Source organism: Lactuca virosa, chromosome 8 (genome assembly GCF_052849685.1).
Source record: "Lactuca virosa cultivar CGN04683 chromosome 8, Lactuca_virosa_CGN04683_v6, whole genome shotgun sequence".
Classification (NCBI taxonomy): domain Eukaryota; kingdom Viridiplantae; phylum Streptophyta; class Magnoliopsida; order Asterales; family Asteraceae; genus Lactuca; species Lactuca virosa.
The window spans coordinates 365,052,112-365,059,997 of NC_136433.1; positions in this window are offsets into that span (position 1 = coordinate 365,052,112).

Below are 7,886 nucleotides of genomic sequence, written 5' to 3' on the forward strand. Positions count from 1 at the left end.
CCAACTAAGCCCAATTGTGTGAAGTGTTTGTCTTGATTAGAATCCACACTATCTCTTGAATATCTGACAAGAAAGTCTTATATGTCAAGAGGACAGTAGGAGTCTTAAAGGTCTTGAAAGTCTCAGGAACTAATCAAGAATAAAACCTGAAGTTCTTCACTAGCACACGACTTGAGGTTTATAACCTATCGTGTCGACATGTCTGTGCCTATTCAAGTTGGCTTTGCATAGGAGTTCTGAGAGTTCTCAATTGGTTGCACAGCTACTTGGAAGCAATGGCAGGCCCTTGAGCTGCCAAATGGCAAGAATTTAAGATTGCACAAGTTTAATCCATATAAGTGCGGATTTGTCAGTAACATTGTCTTGTGATTATGGTTTTGACAAAATTCATATGGATAGGAACTCATACACCATAAAATCTAAGTGTTATAAGGTTTCTCTCCGATTCATGAAAATGATGGTGAGGAAACACTTTCACTAATTAGATTTTACCTAGATAGCAATTGTGATATTTGCATTCTCAAAGTCCTTAGTGGAGCGTGTGTGGTTAACCAGCACACTAACATGGACTTGTGAGAAGTGGTAAAGGTCTAAACAATCGAGACTATGATTACGGCATCCCTTTTCATAGTTCTTAAAATTGTTTAGACACACCTGTGAGCTATCTAAGATAAGGTGTATGATATTGATAAAGTTTTATCAAAGCAATCTAGTATCAGAAATCTGAACTTTGGTAAGAAAGTCAATAAAGTATTGATTTCTAGAAGTCCAGCTGATTTCTGATTACATGTCAAAGCTAGTGGGAGCATAAGTGTTATGCTAATAATCATCATGTTAGTGGGAGCATGATAATTATGATAAAGGTTGCAAGTTAGCAATGTTAATTATAGAAAACAAAAGTTTCAATTCGTGAGGCTGCAGGGGTTGAAAAGGTTGTTTTGCTATAATTAAGGGAGAGAAAATTATACTTCATTTCAATTCTAAAAGCTTAGATTGAGATTTTAGTCGTATTTAGTCAAGGATATATATATGAATTTCATGTTGGAATGGCTCAACATAAGGAAATTCTATATATGGGTCCATTATTTGCGTTCTAAAATTCGATTATGATTACGGCATCCCTTTTCATAATCTGAATTATGAGAACTTGGTAAATAGAAATGGAAATGTTATAGCAAAAGATTGGTTTAGTCTTTATGTGAGACATCATGACTCGTGTCCCATATGCTTCGGATATAGGATCGATTTCATGTGCTATATTCATCCTTTCTAAAATTTTCCAAATGCCTGGGGCATTAAGAAGGGAAAAGGTCTAGAACTGGATATGACTAAAAGGATTAAGCAATTGTCGAGGACAATCTAAGGTTTACCAAAGATTGGTTGCTCAAGGACAGTTGGAAGTATAGTGTTAATTCTGGAAGGACCATATTGACATAATTTGTAAGGAGGCAACTCTTGTTCAGAAGTGATAGTCAAAATGGAATAAGGAAATGTTTCAAAGTTGGAAATTATTCAATCTGTGTAAGATTAGGAAACTTAATGCAAGAAGGATGTTTCCAAGGAGTTGATCTCCTTGGAATGCTCTGTAATGTTTGTTGTCAAGTCCTTGGGACTCTGTGCATAATCATTACAAGAGGATCAATGCATATAAGTTTAGAATCTAACAGATTTCAGTAAATGACATGAATTTGGAATTCTTGCATTTGGAGTAAGGATTTGGGACTGTGAAAGAGGATCATTGGAGTTATGTTCAATTGATCTAATTCACAAAGTGAAGATCATAGACAAACATAGTATGCATACTTGGTGTATGGCATGACTAGTGTTTAGAAAACATAGTGTACATGCTTGGAGCATGGGACAAATATTGTTTTAAATTCAAGAATAAAGTTGATAGCTGAAACAGTATACAATGAATAATGTGTAATCATATGGTGATAAATAAAAGGTGTTTTATTTATGTTCATAGGTTTTGATACCATATTAGATTCTATTATTATTATGTTTCATTTTGCATGTTTTGACTTCCAGAATAACTAGGTCGTTCTTCTTGATTGACTAAGTTATTCAAACGATCCACAGTCGGTCATATGTTGGAAGTAGATATGAATCAAGACTGTCATGGGTTGGCTTGTAGAGGTCTAAGATGTTGGACAAGGGGCTACAACACTCGTGAGTGCTCATAAGTTCTGAGTATTGGATTCAACCCGCGCTCATTGGAATCACTTCATGGATTTTATCACGAGTGATCATGAGACGATAATATCTTATATTCTTCAAACCTACAGATATGAGTTGTTACTATGAGTTGGTTGTACATTGATTGCACGAAAACGCATTCGGTAACTCGGTGTTATAAAACGTGCCTTTGTGTATGATTCAACAAGTAGTAGAACAAGCCATATGAGTCGAAGTTTATCCATTCCTTTTACCTTCGGGATAAAAGCGATATCTGTGGGCCCCTCGATGATTTGGTGATGACAAATGTAAGTGCTCTGCCGGGCCTGGACTGATTTGATTTGTTCTATTAGTCAATCGTCATAAATCGGAAATCGGGAAACAACAAATGGACAGAGAGAATGATTATAATCCATGTCTCAGTCCATATGATATCTAGAATGGAGGAATATATGATCCCTTATCTAATGGACAAGTCATTGACAAAGGTCAGAGTTCATCTACAAGGTAAGAGTTCGACATCGGCTTTTGAGAGCTACGATTGCCAGTTGGTTCCTGAAGTCATACGCAATAATAGTTTTAGACTTATCCGACTTATCCAAGTGGGAGACTGTTGGATTAGTGTCTAAGTCCATAACTATAATTGGTATGTACTTGACCCGACTCGGCATGGTCCATTTGGGTTGCATGGCATCGGAACATTTGGATAGACCGTTTATGAGGAAAAGACATTTGTGACATATTAATATATTATAAGTTCTAATATATTAATATGAAATCATGTTATTTAATTAGTATTGATCAAGAATTAATTTGGACTTAATTTAGTGATCAAAAAGAGACTAATTAAATATATGGGGATTGATTGTGTAAATCATTCATTCTTATATATGTGGGTTTATGATCCAAGATTCCTTTATGTTGGGTTTAACCCATGTGGTGATCCATGGATACTCCATGGAGGTTAAAACCCATGGAGCATAAGGAATGGGTAAAGTCATGAGTTACATGGTGTAACCCTAATAGCCACACTATATAAGAACCCCTTTAGTTCAAGAAATTGGCACTAGTGATACATATTTGGAGGGCTAGCCGATTTGAACATGTATGTCTTCTTCTCATGGTTATTCCAAGAGTTCATGATGTTGTGTGAACCATTTGAGGTGTCACACTTGGGGCACTAGGCTGTCAAGCTTCATGGAGTCAAGAAACAACAACAAGGTATGTATTCTATCTATTTTATTATCCTAGTATCAATGTTTTTGTATGCTAGTTAGGATAATACCTTGGATAATCATATTTGCATGTATAATAGAGAAAACATAGATCCAAGGTATTTAGGGTTGCATGTACACTTAGGAGTGTTAGAATGCTCAAAACCCAACAAATACTTGTTTTATGATGAAACTTTTCATGTTCCATAACTTAGGAACAAGTTATGGAATTCTTTAAAACATTAAGACAAAGTTTTGTAACTTCATAAAAAACTTTGAATCAATTTTTTTTAAAAACATTTTCAAATCCATAACTTATAGAGGTTTCAAAAAACTCTTTATATCAAACTTTTAAAACTAATAAAATAATCATATCATTTTATCTTTTACTAAATTTGACCTAATTCAACTCATATAGCAAATGATTCAAATTTTACAAATAATTAGTTTTTCACAAAAACAAGTAATTATCTTAAAATTTGACAAACGTCATGTTTTTTTTTTCTTTTTTTTTTCCAACTTTGAAAATAAAACATTTGCATCAATATAACAGAAAACAACCCATGGCTCTGATACCACTGTTGGGTTTTAGCATTCTAACACTCCTATGGTGTACATGCAACCCTATAAACCTTGGATCTATGTTTTCTCTATTATACATGCAAATATTAACTATTCCAAGGTTTCATCCTAACTAGCATATTATGAAGCACCTATACTACAAAGTTCTAGTTAGATGACATACCTTTTGATGTAGCTTGATGTCTTCAAGCTTTAAGAGCTTAGCCCCAATAGTGTGGAAGCCTCAAATGGAATCACAAATCACCAAAACACCTTGGAAGAACTTGAGAGAATATGTATGCACACTAAAATCGGCCCACTCTTATTTTCACACACTTGTCCCAATTTTGTGAGCCAAGGACCCATTTATATATTATGGAGGATTAAGGTTACATCCATGTAAACCCTAATACCCATGACCTTTCATTTACATAGGATCCAAGGGTTAAAAGCTCCATGGACCATCCATGAAAGCTTAGCCCAACCTAAATGAACTTGGCCCATTCCATATATATAAGAGTCCATATTTAATTAGTTCTTTTTGATCACTTAATTAATTCTAAATTTATTCTTGATCAATACTAATTAAATAATATGATTCCATATTAATATATTAGAACTTATAATATATTAATATAAATCATAAATATACTATTCTCAAAAGACTATCCATATAAATTGTGCCGGTGAAGTGCAACCCAAATGGACCATGCCGGGTCGGGTCAAGTACATACCAAATATAGTTATGGACTTAGACATTAATCCAACACCACCATCACCTCGTGTATATAAGTCGTATATAATTTAGATTTCACAAAATGTTCGGATGGGAGACTCTGCCCCAGGTCCACAACCAAACAAGGAACATGAGATAGGGCGGAATTACACATCCTAAATCTTGTTAAGTCTAAATTATATACCACTCCTGGGTATACGCTTAGCAGCGATAGATTAACCTAATGAGTTCTTAGTCTCTATTTTCAAACTTGACATGCGGTACAATGATTTTCCTATGAGATCTAATGAGGTACTTCGGTGGTTACTGACTTCTAAGACTATTTTGGTGCTTTTCATTTGAAGTTTCCTGTCTACTGAGTAGGCTAGAAGGGCGTGGTACCCTTCGCATGGGTACTTCTGAAGTTTTGAAATAAAAGACAATCTAAGAGTTTGCGTTATGGATTGGAAGAATTTCATCTTATGGTTGATTAAGGAAAAATTTCTCTTACACAGTATAAGAACTTTCACATAGTAAGGGCCAGGCCAAACCATGTCGAATGAGGATGTCAGAATTTTCTCGACGGAATAGATATTAAGTCGTTCTGGGAGGAATGATTACTAGGATGATGAACCATCCTATGTACCTAAGTTTTCAGCGCTTCAGATTTTATTTTGTTATAACTGTTACGAATATCCTTTTTGATTCGAAATTGGCGGGTACTACCAATACGAGGATTCTGATAATTTGAAATTATGAACTTTCATGAAATGATCCTTACTAGGTCTCTCTATAATCGCTTGTTGTATACAAGTTATGTATAATTAAGATTGGTAAGACCTTTGACTGAGCGGCCATGCCCTAAATCCACAGCCGAACAAGGAACAGGAAATGAGGCGGGATTACTCACTCTAAGTCTACAAATCTTAATTATAAATGACCCTTATGTATACACTAAGTCATCATAGCTTACCTGTTAGGGTTTCAAATTTTATACGATTGTTGTGATTTAATTTGAACGGGAGAGTAATTATAGATATATATCGGGGTTTGGAAGCGTACCAAAATATAGCAGGGTTCTTTGATGCCTTCCCATGCATTGGGGTCAAACCCCTCCTGCTCCCCCGTCGTTCTTCTCTGTTGGACAGTCCCTCTTGTAATGTCCTATTTCACCACAAAGGTGACATATGGGAATGGTTCCAACATTGGTAGTTGAAGTGATGGACTCAACGTGAGTTCTACAAATGCGGGTGGTATGCACTTTCATGTTGCATCTATTGCAATGCAGCTCTCGGCAAACTCCATGATGATGGTAGTTGCACTTGCTGCAGTGTGGGAGATTTTCTAAGTACGGCGTGGTCGGTGCTGGAATAACAGGGCTGATGGGGGTATTGACTGCCCCAGTTCGTTGCCCTCTGTTAGGTTCTTGAGTTGAACAACTCCCTTTCATGTTCTCGAACTTTCGTTTCAGGATATTAGGCTTATGATTCGAAGTGTCCTTACAAATAGGTACTCGTTGCTGTACTTGGTCATCACCACGATCGGGATTGCCGATAGCATTACTACTAACATTTCTGTTGTTAGCATTAAGGTGTGTCATGACAGCTGCTACAGCTGTTGTGACTGCAGCTTGAAACGTAGCCGCATCTATTTGAAGGATTGGTGTTTTGCTGGTGGGTTGGTTACGTTTCTTCGGAGGCATGATTATGTTTCATGATAAGAAAATGAGCTCGTGAGAGACTATATTGTCTCTAGATGTATTCTAACCATTTGTATCTATGTATAATTCATTCGTTTTGTTATATTGTTCTTAATGATTCGACCTGCATCCCTATGATGCAGTCCTGGTAAGGAATAGAAATAAGTTTCTAGTGTTGGATTAATGTCTAAGTCCATAACTATAATTGGTAAGACTTGACCCGACCCGACATGGTCCATTTGGGTTGCATGGCATCATGCATTTGGATAGACTATAATGAGAGAAATAACACTTAAGGTTGGTTAATATATTATAAGTTCTAATAAATTAATAAGGTTATTTAATTAGTATTGATCAAGAATTAATTTGGAATTAATTAATTGATCAAAAGGAGACTAATTAAATATATGGGTTGATTGTGTAAATCATTCATTCTTATATATGTGGGCTTGTGATCCAAGATTCCTTATGTTGGACTAAGTCCATGGGGTGACCCATGGATACTCCATGGAGGTTAAAATCCATGGAGCATAAGGAATGGGTAAAGTTATGAGTTACATGTTGTAACCCTAATAGCCACCATATAAAAGAATCCCATGGCTCCAGAAATCGTGCACTAATGTGTGAGTGTGAGGGCTAGACGATTTCAAGGAGTGTTCAAGTTTCTCTCAAGTTATTCCAAGTGTATTTGGTGTTGTGTGAACCATTTGAGGTGTCACACTTGGGGCACTAGGCACTCAAGCTTCATGAAGACATTCTACATCAAAGAGGTATGTATTCTATCTTGTTATATTTATTATTTTGTATGCTAGATTAGGATAATACCTTGGATGTTCATAATTGTATGTATAATAGAGAAAACATAGATCCAAGGTATTTAGGGTTGCATGTACACTTAGGAGTGTTAGAATGCTCATAACCCAACAGTGGTATCAGAGCCAGGTTTGTTTTCTGTTATATTCATGCAAATGTTTTATTTTCAAAGTTGAAAAAAAAGGAAAAAAAACTTGACGTTTGTCAAATTTTAAGATAATTACTTGTTTTTGTGAAAAACTAATTATTTTTAAAATTTGAATCATTTACTATATGAGTTGAATTAGGTCAAATTTAGTAAAAGATAAAATGATATGATTATTTTATTAGTTTTAAAAGTTTGATCTAAATAATTTTTTTTTTGAAACCTCCATAAGTTATGGATATGAAAAGGTTTTAAAAAAAATTGATTCAAAGTTTTTATGGAGTTACAAAATTTGGTGTTAATGTTTTAAAAGAATTCCATAACTTATTCTTAAGTTATGGAACATGAAAAGTTTCATCATAAAACAAGCATTTAACTCCATAAGTTATGGATTACCAAAAGTTTTATGTTTCCTTGATTTATGAGTTAGTTTAGATTAATGGAAAAAAAATGTGTTTTAGTTGTTTTCAATCCATTTTAATCTAAGAGATGATTCTAAAGTGTGTTTGTGTAACTTGTCCTCAAGTTACATGAAAGGTCACATTTAAGTTTCTTAAAACT